The sequence below is a fragment of the Numida meleagris genome, chromosome 2 (assembly GCF_002078875.1).
Source record: "Numida meleagris isolate 19003 breed g44 Domestic line chromosome 2, NumMel1.0, whole genome shotgun sequence".
NCBI lineage: Eukaryota > Metazoa > Chordata > Aves > Galliformes > Numididae > Numida > Numida meleagris.
This window is the reverse complement of record NC_034410.1, coordinates 82687394-82699443: the sequence shown is the minus strand read 5'-3', so window position 1 is coordinate 82699443 and position 12050 is coordinate 82687394. Positions and strand designations below refer to the sequence as shown.

The 12050-nt window shown below is 45.8% G+C and overlaps 1 protein-coding gene across 2 annotated transcripts in view; it reads left to right on the top strand.

The window, feature by feature from the left end:
- Positions 1 to 12050, top strand: part of FRRS1L (ferric chelate reductase 1 like) — a 33049-nt gene that overhangs the window by 3620 nt on the left and 17379 nt on the right. The window lies entirely within an intron of this gene.

Below are 12050 nucleotides of genomic sequence, written 5' to 3'. Positions count from 1 at the left end.
ACAGTTCACTCCAAATGAAAATGTGAGCAGTGAGACTAAATTAATCTCTTAAGGATAACTTTTAATGAGGCAGGGGTTCTCTGCAAGGGAAAATCTTTTTGCTGTTCTTCTAAAAATTTCAAATAGAAAAATAAATTACATTTTGTATCACTTTCTCTTTAATGTGATTGAATGGGGGTGTTTTTAATTAAGACAAAAATCTCTATGTTAATAGTCTTGATTAAAGGGGCTTTTAAATAGTTTATCTGCCTGGCTACTTTCCTTCCTAAAGCTCTGAAGAGGAACATGTCTTTCATGTTGAATTTAAATGCTTATTATCCCTTTGAACTCTGTCAGTCCACTTATTTGAAATATTATTCTTCCCTTCTAGCCTGTGGTGTTGGCTCACCAAGAGGTTTTAGTAATGCCACTCTCTGGGGAACACTGCTAGCTTAGCTGAACCCTGAACAAGCAGGTGGGGGTAATATTTCAAAGACTGCTGTGATCTGCTGTCTCATTTCTGTGCCAGCCCTGTAGTAGGGACTCATGACATCTGTATGGTTGTATCAGCAGAAACAACGAAGCCTTGGTCTTGTAACATGAGGCCCACAGACGATAACCACCAATAGCTTATAAATATTGATCTTCTCTGAAGGCATTCCCCCTGTGATAACCAGGGAGCAGTAATCTGGGGGGAAGGGAGATAGGATGGGCAGGTTCATAGGAAATCACTGTTAGATGTGAATATGAATCAATCAAAATGTTTCTTACAAAGCTTCCCAGTGTTTTTTCTAACAATGGATATCACAAATGTTTTCTTAACATCACTTTCTACTTTCATTTACTGCATGATGAAAACAAACCACTGAGCAACTGAGGTCCCCTCCAATGTCCTGCAGTCCTGCGTACAAGTGCACTCAGGAGCTCTTTCCTTTCTACTCATCTGCAACACATTCCAGGCATCTGCCAATATCAAGTAAGGCAAGGAACTCACCTGAAGGTTACACAGCTGGGCACACATGGACTGCAGGCACCTGCATCTGTTAGGAAACCAGCATACTTGCTCACTTGTCATGCCAGAGGAAGAAAGAACCCATCAGTGCTAATGAATGATGTGGTCCTCTGTGGCTGAAACGCTGCCCTTCCATCCAGTGATGGAGGCTGGTGGGGCAGATCTATAAACAGGAGCTGGCATGAATAAATGGGAATTCTTATTCAGAAGAGCACAAAGCCAATGTTTCGTTCCCCTGCACACATCCTGTGTGTTTATCATATTCTCTCCTCCTGGAAAGTGGAGGAATGAAAGCACTTGACAAATGGATCACAATACTGTCGTGTTATGCAGCAATGATCTCTGCAAGCAGTGGGTGAGCTGCTGCTTGTTGAGGCTATGAACAGTGAGAGGGAGAAACTTCTACCTCCAGTAATCCCAGTACCAGGGAGGGGGTGGGCCTGCAAGGGAGGACCAGCCAGTTCTGAAGAGGAAATTTTGGTTTAAGGAGGGCTTACAGGGAGCACCAGGCTGCACTCAGGCCCTCTGCTGGCCTCCTGTCGAACCTCATAGCATAGAGAAGACTGGAATGAGAGAAGCATGAGGAGACTATGTCTCTGATGGCAGAGCGGGCAACAGTGAAGGGAAGGGGGAAGTGATGTGAAGGTCAATTGTTCAAACAAGGAACAAGGAAGCACTGTACATGTTTGGTCTTGTAATTCTTGCCTGGACACCTGTGCCTTGTTAAGCCAGCAGTTGTTGACTCAGCCTGCGTTGTCCTTGTGTCTCTTGGGCCTGTGGCTGGCTGTACTGCTAAATATTTCATTTGCAATCCTTCTAATAGTGTTCCTTTTCAAAATGGAGCAGGAAGGTAGTCTGTATGGGAGGAGAAAAAAAAAAAACAATACAACAACAACACAGTGCTGTGGAAGAGCTCCTTCATTCCCCAGAACCTGAAATATCAACACTGCACCTCAAGCCTACGCAGGCCTCCTGGTTCCCTTCAGAGAACTGCAAAATGCTACTGGGTCCCTTCATTAGCACAATCAGAAGCATAAAGCAAAATTGTCTTCTGCTAAGAACTATGCCTTTGCTTAGCCATAGTTCTGAAGATCTTTGTGTGCCAAGTTTTTCAAAGTAAGTGGCTAAATGTGCTTTTGACAGTTGCCCCAAAAGTAGAACTCAAAGAAAAAAGGCAAGATAAAAATAAACACTGCTCAACTCTTTCATTCATTGCAAGCTGTCAAAGGGGACAGGTTCAGTGGAAAAATTGATGTGTGACTGTGTCATTAGAAGTTGAGTCACCATACATGCGCAGGTAGATGGGTGGAGTGGCTGGGGTGACTATTGCCAACCTCAGCTTCAGCACGGCCTGGCTGTCAGAGAAAAGCTGCTCAGAAGCAGGAATTTCTTGTCTTAGGAAACCTTTCTTCAAACTGGTAATGAAAATCATAGAATGGCCTGGGTTGAAAAGGACCTCAAAGATCATTGAGTTTCAACCCCCCCCTCCTGAGTGCAGGGTTGCCAACCACTAGACCAGGCTGCCCAGAGCCACATCTAGCCTGGCCTTGAATACCTCCAGGGACGGGGCATCTACAACCTCCTTGGGCAACTTGTTCAGTGCGTCACCGCCCTTAGAGTAAAAAGCTTCCTCCTAATACCTAACCTAAGTCTCCCCTCTCAGTTCAAAACTATTCCCCCTTGTCCTATCGCTATCCACCCTTGTGAACAATCGTTCCCCCTCTTGTTTATATGCTCAAAAAAGCCACAGTTCTCTGGGAATAAAGATAAGTGAAGTATCAAAACTTGATTTTCTAATGATAACTGTTTGGATAATGGAAACCAATATATATGAATATAAGGACAGTACTACGCTATGAGTTTGAGCAAAATGCTAGTATCAAACAAAAACTCTGGTTTCCTAAAGAAGATTTAAAAAAAAAAAAACACCCTTTTCTTAAGGTTCAGTGGAAAGTACTGTCAATATTGGTACTTTCCTACAAGTAAGAGTTTTGATGAATTTGAGGTTTCTTTCACTTTGTGTGGTTTGGCACTGGAACAGGCTCCCCGGGACATGTGCCTTGGCACTGAGCTTGCTGGAGTTCAAGAAACATCTGGACGATGCTCTCAGACATACAGTACCGGATAAAAATCAGACCGTGTAGAGCCAGGAGTTGTACTTGATGAACCTTGTGTATCCCTCCAATTCAGGATATTCTGTGATTTGTTACGGATGGAAAAAGTTGTGCTGCTTTACAAGCATGACTGCCACACCATTCTTGCTCCATCCTAGAGGGAATATAATGGCATCCACTCCTTGCCTAACGTTTACGGTGTTGCCTGCAGCCTGCACAATTTAAGTCATTGCACTTCCTCAGCCAGTCATACGCACTGTTCTCTTGAGATTTCTCTCTTCAGTGTGTTGGCTGGCATTAAAGAGGACTAAGGGGATGTCTAGAAGAAAACTGAGATGGCAACAGCAGGCGTCAATTCCACTGCTTTTTTTGTGTTTGGCTTCAGGTTTGTGCCTTTCTGCAGTAGGTGGAAGGACTTATTCCCAGCAGTGCCTGCGGTCAGGGAGGCTGCAGGGTGCTGGTGGGAGAATGCTGCTGCTGCCAGTGGGGAGTAGTGAGAAAACTTTAGCCTTTTTGCTACCTGCTGCTACGTTTAGGGGGGTGTTGGCACATGCAAATATTTTCAAGGGTGTTGGGAGAGCTATGCACACATGCAGGGAAACAGGATGTCAGAGCGGAAGAATTTGTTTTTTTTTTCTCTGCGTGCCAGATTGACGTCTGGATTTTTTCCCACTGTTTCCCTTTTCCACCGATGAACACTGGTTTCAGTAAATGCTGTAAAGACTATTTTCCTGTCTCAGATCAGCATAGCAACAGCATCAGAACAAAACTCAAAGCATCAAGTTAGCAACGCACTGAAAAGGCTTCAGAATTCATCATATGCTCTCATTTATTTGAAGTATAAGGGAGGGGGTTCTGCATGGAGTGCACCTTAGGCTGTTAGCAACCTTTGCTTTGTGCACATGTTGGTTGCCAAATGAAGACAAGCCAGTTAAATACCTGTTCTTTAATTAGGTTTATCTTTGTAAACATCCGTATGAAAAACATTGAAGTAACCTGAGGATATGTTATGTAGCTGCAAAATAGAAACAAGAAGACGTAAGTTTATTATTTCTCTACAAGAAAGACACTGAGGCCCTGGAGTGTGTCCAGAGAAGGGCAACGAAGCTGTGAAGGATCTGGAAAACATTTTATGGGGAGTGGCTGAGGGAACTGGGATTATTCAATCAGGATAAGAGGAGGCTCGGGGAGACCTCATCACTCTCTACAACAGCCAGAAAGGCGGTTGTAGCTAGGTGGGGGTCAGCCTCATCTCCCAGGTAACAGTGACAGGAAGAGAGGGAATGGCCTCAAGTTGCACCATGGGAGGTTCAAGTTGGGTATTAGGAAAAATTTCTTCTCAGAAAGAAATATTCTCACTGGAACAGGCTGCCCAGGGAGGGGGTGGAGTCTCTGGCCCTGAAGGTGTTCAAGAAATATGTGTGGGGCACTGAGGGACGTGGTTTAGTAGGCATGGTGGGGGTGGGTTGGTGCTTGGACTGGATGATCTCAGAGTTCATTTCCAGACTTAAAGACTATGTGATTCTATTATTTATTACTGGTGTTGCATAAAGATTTTAACAAGAAAATACCAGCCATTTATCTTTTTTGGATAGTGGAAGCAAGAGAAGCAACTGGTACTATAGAACCTTTCCAAAGGACACCAGTTCTCCTCTAACAACTCTCAAATGTGATGTTTTTGCCCACACACTGGTATATGTATTTTATAAAACAATCCTGTACTCTGATATCTCTGGGGAAATAAACCACTCTGACCTCTTTGGCACTGCGAGAAGTACAACTGCAATCAGCTAGTTTAAACTAATAACAAGTAAAATATTAAAAATGTCTTTTTTTTTTACTTTGCAAACATTTCAAAACAACACCTTCAAGCCCTCCAAGACTGTACTGGTAGGAGACCTACAGGGCCTTTCTCACAGCAGGGTAAATGGTTTTTATGCTGGGTTCACTCCTGCATCCAAGGTTCCAAGTCCCCCATGTACCTCACGGATGTCAGCACAGCCTGCAGTGAGGCTTCCGAGAGGCTCAACTCTCCTCATGAGGATTCTTCTTCCATGCCAAAGGTCTTGGGTGTAATTGATTTCCCTTAGTTTTAAATGGGAACAAAAGAGCAGATCATTCTGAAGTCAGCAATCACTCTACACCCAACTCTCTGACTTCTATATGAGCACAGGTGATGAGCACAGATGTGCCTTTCAATAACGGCATGCAGAGAGCACAGCTTCAGACAAAAGCGAGGATTTGCAGTGTAATTTCCTGTCAGTGCTATGCAACTCGCCCTACTACCTGAGAAAGCTCCTATGTTCCTACTGATTACATGTAGAGGAGTCTGAATCTTTCAGCCCTACAAATGCTCCTCATCCCTGCGTGTACATGTCGTGCTCCCTCTACTGCTCTAGTGGCTGATAGCTCCCACTAATTGCTTTACACACATTCAGTAGGTGAGCACGGAAAGCAGGCTGGAAGGAAGCTTGTGGCTACCGCAACTCCACAGAGCGCAGCGCTGAGGGCCCCAAGTTCATGGCGGTCCGGGCAGGGTCCCCTCGCTCGCTGGAAGAGAGGGCAGCCCAGCCGCAGCCGTGGCGGGCCCGAGCGGGGTCAGCGCTCGTCCTGCGGTGCCGTGGCGCCCCTCGGCGGCCCGATGCAGCTACTGCCCGCGGCCCTCAGCGAGCAGCGGGGGTGGCTTTCTCGGGGAAGCCCCGGGGCAGTGCACGTTGAGGCCGTGAGCCCCCCGCTATTCCCGAGGCCGGGCCCCGAGATCCCTGCGAGAGATAGAAAGCTGCTGGTCCCGGGACTTCGTCCCGGGGTTATGTGAGGCAGATGTCCCCTTTGAGGCTTTCGCTGGGAGGGGTGCGATGCGAACGTGTCCCCGCTTCCCTTGTCCGGAGCTACCCCAGCTCCACAGGCAGAAAACAGCAGAGAAGCAAACTAAGAGTTCTCTGCTCTTCTCCTGCCTGCTTTCACCCACCTGGAAGACAAGGGCATTATTATTATTATTGTTAATTATTATTACTTTAATTATTACTCTTATTTAGGCTCCAAGCTGTCAGGGAAAGACTATTTTAAACGTTTTCCAACACATAGAACTTTAAAATCTTTTCCTGCAGTTCTCTGGATGGAGTCTCAGGAGGAAATGGGGATTTTTTTTTTTTTATTTTTGTTAATTCTTATTTCTGAGTTCCTAACTAATTAGGATGAAATGACATTGTCACACATGGAATTAATTGAATTCTGCCAACACTGCTTAAACTCCTTAAAACATTCCTACCTAAATGAGCTCTTTGCTAATACAAGCTGAATTTTCAGCTCCCTGGGCCAACTTTTGTACAATAAGTAAATGGTATTTATGCATGGGGAGGCCTCAGTGCAATGCCCTCTATTGCAAGTTCTAATAAAAGGCTGCTCTGTTTTGGCTCCTTATTAGACTAAGACTATAAATAGCCTCTTTGTAGCAAGGACTTTATAAAAATGGAGAAATTTTTGTTCCAACACCTCCTGGTGCACATTGTGCCACCATCTGGCCGATCTGGCTTCCAGGGCAGCTCTACCTCCCAGCGCTTCATTCATGCTGAGGTGGCACAGAGTGCCAGAGAGGTAAAAAAAAAAACCCACCATTTCGGAGAAAATAAATGCCTGATGTAAACAAGCACACACACACACACACATACACACACACACACGAATGCTGCACCATTTCCATATGCTTTGGGAAGGCTCCATAGTACTTGTTGAAGCGAAACTCATGCTGATTTAGCATCTAAAAACTGCACGACTTAGTCTTCAGATTGAGGCATGTTATGCTTTCAAAACAGAACTTAGAGACATTGCTTTTTTTCCTATATTAGATTAATTTTATAGGAAGAGCACTGTTGGGAGCAGTATGGGCTGCAGAGGCATGATGGCCCTTGGAGGGAGACCAGATACATAATTCCATGTAGGCAGGAAAAGGAAGGTTTACCAGAGCTAAGCAAAAGATGATCTAATGATCTAAAGCAGTTTTTATTTGGATGGTAACATATTGAAAGTCTGTATTTCCTTGCCTTTTTCCAGAAGATGCAAAGCAGTACCATGCCTCCAAAAGCCTTACACATCTCTTTTCTTAGCAGCTTTCAGAAATGCCACACATCCTTTTCCTCAGTAGTTTTTTTTTTTTGTTTTTCTAAGGCGATCACTTTATTTTTCTCACAGAAGATATTCTTAATTAATTGTCATCCAACATTCTTTCCTTCAAAAGAAATCTTGAAAAGTCTCTGACTGCAAGAAATTCCTACCGTATATTCTCACACATCTAAGGCACTAGCACAACAAGCGTGTTTCTGTAGTCATGGGTAGTTAACTACAGCGTGGCATGAATGACTCTTCTTGAAGAAATCAAGGTGACCGCTCAATTTCCAATAATTTATATTGCTGTTTAATTAAGGGAAGCCTAAGATAACTTACTGGCAGAGTAAATACATATACCACATTGAACAAGCCTGCAGTAAGGGTTTGAGGAAACTGCACATAGATTACAAATTCCAGTTGAGATTATTGCAGAGCTATTGCAAGAATTAGTTGTTTTATTAGCACTGGTGGATATGTACTGAGTTTTTGATACATGTTGACTTTATGGAAATAGACAGGAGCACTAAAGTTTAAGGAGCTCTTCTTGAGGCACAGATATGCTGAGGAAGAAGCTGTAAGAACTTGACTGGCTTCTGGTTTGGGGAGTTAAATGGGAACAGTAATAAGCTACCATGAACTGAGTAAGGAAGAGGAACCTTTTAAAAGAGGACTATTAAATGGAGAAAATCCACTAGAATATGCACAGAAGCAGAAAAGCAGTAGTTGCTTCTTCTGGTGCAGGATCCAGTGTACCTGGCCACAGAAGCAACGGGGAAATGTGTTTGAGATGAGTGGTCCCAAAAGAACGAGCACAGAGGACACACATTAGAGGTTTCAGTAGCCTCACACTCTGCCAGCATCACTGGCCTTTCCCCAGCCCTCTCCCCATCAGTCAGGTTGTGCTGTAACATGACAAGGGGGTTCTACCTCCCAGTCCCCTCAGTACAGAACTACAGCCACTCCTGAACAACAAAAATTTGGAGACTGAACTAAGATTTATATTTGCATCTGTTATCTAAACCATAACTCAGGCATGTCCAACCTGTGGCCCGCGGGTCGCATGCAGCCTGGCACAGCTCTCAGTGTGGCCCACCCCCTCAGCACCAACCAAACATCTGCACGCTATTAAACCTGTCTGAGATGAAACCAGAGCATGGAGTGCAGTGCAGTGCCAGCTTGGGTTATAGCAAATAAATGTACGGATTTTGATACACTGGCTAAACACAGTGAACAGCAAAGAATATGCAGCCATGCTTTCCATTTTGATAAAAGAATTTTCAAGATTGCAAAAAATATCATCATTTTTTGGCTTATTTGCAACTCCATTTTCAGTCAACATAAATACATTACTTGTGAATTTTAAAATGGAATGTATAGAGTTGCAATCAAAAACTTGACCATGTGTCTTTACCAGATCTTTATAAGACCTCTCTTACTAGAGAGAAATATCCCTCACTTCGCAGGACTGCTCCAAAAGTAATGCCTCCTATTTTATTATGTTGGCCCACAATGTCAGAGGCAGATGTTGGTGGTATGGCAGTAGTGACTGAACCTTCCCAGCAGTATTTCATTACATTTTGTTGCTGTGTGACAGATGGCAGCAGAGGGGCAGTCTGACAAAATGACGTCTGACATGGAAGTGCAGATGGAGCAAAGATGTATCATTGAATTCCTCTCTGCAGAAAAAAATTGCACCCATTGACATTTATCGACACCTGATGAATGTTTGTAGAGACCAAACAGTGAACATGAGCACAGTGAGCCAAAGGGTGGTGTGTTTCAGCAGTGGTAACAGTGACAGTGGCTCACCTCTGGTATTACAGATTTTTACAAGCATGGCATGCAGACTCTTGTTCACTGCTGGCAAAGATGCATAGCTAATGGTGGTGACTATGTTGAAAAGTAGTATTTAGTAGCTGAGAATTTGCTCTATTAAATGGTGTTATTGTGCTCTTTGTATTTTTTATCATTTCCATGGAAGTAAATAGGAGGCATTACTTTCACTGCTACCTATGTATATGCAGCCCAGTGTGGCCCAGGCAAGCCACAAGTTTGGACATTCATGCCATAGATTATTCATGAAGCTTTCATTTCTAGTCTAAACAGCCCCAAATACATGAGACTAGGGTAAAAGTATGTTTTGAGCAACAAGCAGAATCAAGAGACTAGCCTCCTGGGATGAGTGGGAAAAATCCCAGCTTCTAGTTCTGGGAATGGACTACTAGACTGAGCACCAGCAAACCAAGAATTGTCCAGGATAGAGTGAATAAATCATGGAGGCAATCTGGCTGCTGGACTTCCCTGAGGCAGAAGATGATAGCTTAAGAAGCATTGGAAATCAGCAGACCTCTGCCTCCCCAAAGCAAGAGGACTCCCACTGTTCTGACTGGAAGAGGCTCCCCAGGGCAGTGGTTGGAGCTTAAGGAGCACTCCAAGCTGCTGGAGTTTATGGATTGTTTGGACAACACTCTCAGATGTAGAGTTTGATTTTGGGTGGTCATGTTGGAGCCAGGTGTTTGACTTGATGATCCCTGTGTGTCCCTTCCAACCCAGGATATTCTGTGGGTCTGTGGCTCCATGCTGAAGGACCACAATGCCTTCTAGCATGCAGTTCATATATAACATGGCATTTGTACATTCCGTCCAGGAAAGGTGTCACCAGATTGAGCAAGCTGCAAAGTACAGCATTCGAAAAGTTTGAACATTCAAGGATTAACGCTGCTCATGAAACTGTAGTTTCATAGAATCGTAGAATCGTAGAATGGCTTAGGTTGGAAGGGACCTTAAAGATCACATAGTTCCAACTCCGCTGCTATGGGCAGTGTTGCCACCCACCAGATAAAGCTGCCCAGGGCCCCATCCAGCCTGGCCTCAAATGCCTCCAGAGTTGAGGTATCCATAGTTTCCCCTGGCAAACTCTTGCAGTGCCTCACCACACTCAGTAAAGGATTTCTTCCTAACACCTAATCTAAATTTTCCCTCTTTTAGTTTAACGCCATTCCCCCCTTGTTCTATCATTATCTGTTCATGTAAAAAGTTGGTCTCCCTCTTGCTTATAAGCTCCCTTTGAGTACTGGAAGGTCACAATGAGGTCTCCCAGGAGCCTTCTCTCCTCTGGGCTGAACAAGCCCGGCTCCCTCAGGTTTTCTTCATAGGAGAGGGCCCAAGACCTGGGCCACCACTTGTGACTGGCCTCCACCTGGACAAAGAGCCACTGACTCCTGCTAATATCTTTTGGGTGGTAGCCTTAATTACTCAATTACATTGGGATCTTCCCTGCAGAAGTGCTGCCATACAGGCATTGCTGTTAGTTGCATTGTGGACTCTCCTGTTTGCTGCAAACACCACCGTGCTCTTCTCTGTGAAAAAACGAGGGTCCTCACTAGTGCTCCAGTAGTCGAACTATGGCATTACTTCCTACAAGCAAGCCATTTCGGTAACAGGGATGATGCTTAGGTGAGGTTTTAGCAAAAAAATGTGTCAAGAGTTGTTTTAATTCTTAATTTAAAGGATTTAACAGGAAGGAGGCAAGCACAATGGGGTCAGTAGCAGTATCTTCAACTTATTAAATGAGCACAGCTCCAGCACAATCAGTGACAGAGTCTCAGCTATCAGATTTAAAATGATAGCTCTCAGGTAGATGCATGCAATACAGATAAACATCCCACGTGTTTACTGTTGCTGTGAAGCATTGCCTGTACCACAGTGCTCTCAAGTCTGTTTCCAGCAAGGAGAAAACGCACGCAGCTGACAGCTGTTTCAGTGCTCAGCAAATGCTTCTTCACAGGCAGTATTGCAGTTGGGTGGCTATTTCCAAAAGGAGATGGGGCGGGCCCTCATCAGAGCTGATTATTGCTGGAACGAATAAGCCACAGCCTTATTTTCCCGTTAGCCTGATTTGTAAGGGTTTTTCTGTTGCTGTTTGCTTGTTTTCCACTGGGCCTGCAAGTTTGCCAAACTCCATTGGAGGGGGAAGAAGGGACTCATTATTTTGTATCTGAGCATGGTGCTGCTCTCCCACAGCTTCTTACATAGGTTGCCACAGAACACGTTGAATTTGCACATGATCAAAATTACTCTTGCACCTTCTTACCCCAGGGTGAATACTGCTCTGTCTGGAGTGAGCAGTTGGTGCTCGGTGGGTGCACTGCAGCAGTGAGAGCCTCTGCCCAGCCCAGGGGAATGGGCTCACCCCAAAAGCAGCTCCGCCTGAGAGTAACTTTGGGCAGTCGTCAGCGATCAGAAATGAAAGGTGTCACTGTAATTGTCAGGGTACTGCCAACTGCGGCACGTTATTCAGCTGCCCCATCACCACCCCCCGAAGTTTGGCCGAGTAGAGGAAGTGTAACCACGCAAAACCCTACCAAAACGTATGAGTTATGACCAGAAGGCGCAACCAAACCCTAGAGGAGTGTGCGAGGCCTCTGCCTTCCAGATACCCGCGGGCACCACGCAGCAGGAGCACACGCGGACCGCGCCGTCCCGCTGCCAGCCCGGAGTTACCTGGGCGCAGCGCGGCGCTGGTTGCCCGGCGGAGCCCGCCGCCCCGTCAGGTAGGAGCGGGCACACCCGCGGGTACGCCGCACACCATGCGAGCACGAACGAGCGGCTGACGGCGAGCGGCTGCTTTACCTGCGATGAACGTAACGCGGTCCCGCGTCAGAACTCCTCCAACCCCACACAAACCCGGCGTGCAGCTCAGCCCGCAGCGGGAGGACGGGCGGGCGCGCGGGACGGCCCCGCTGCTCCCGCAGCGCTGAGAGCTTTTGGGGTGCCGCCACGCGGGGCCGTCCCACGCCCCCCTCCCACGCCCCCGTCCCACGTTCCCTCCCCGCGCCCCC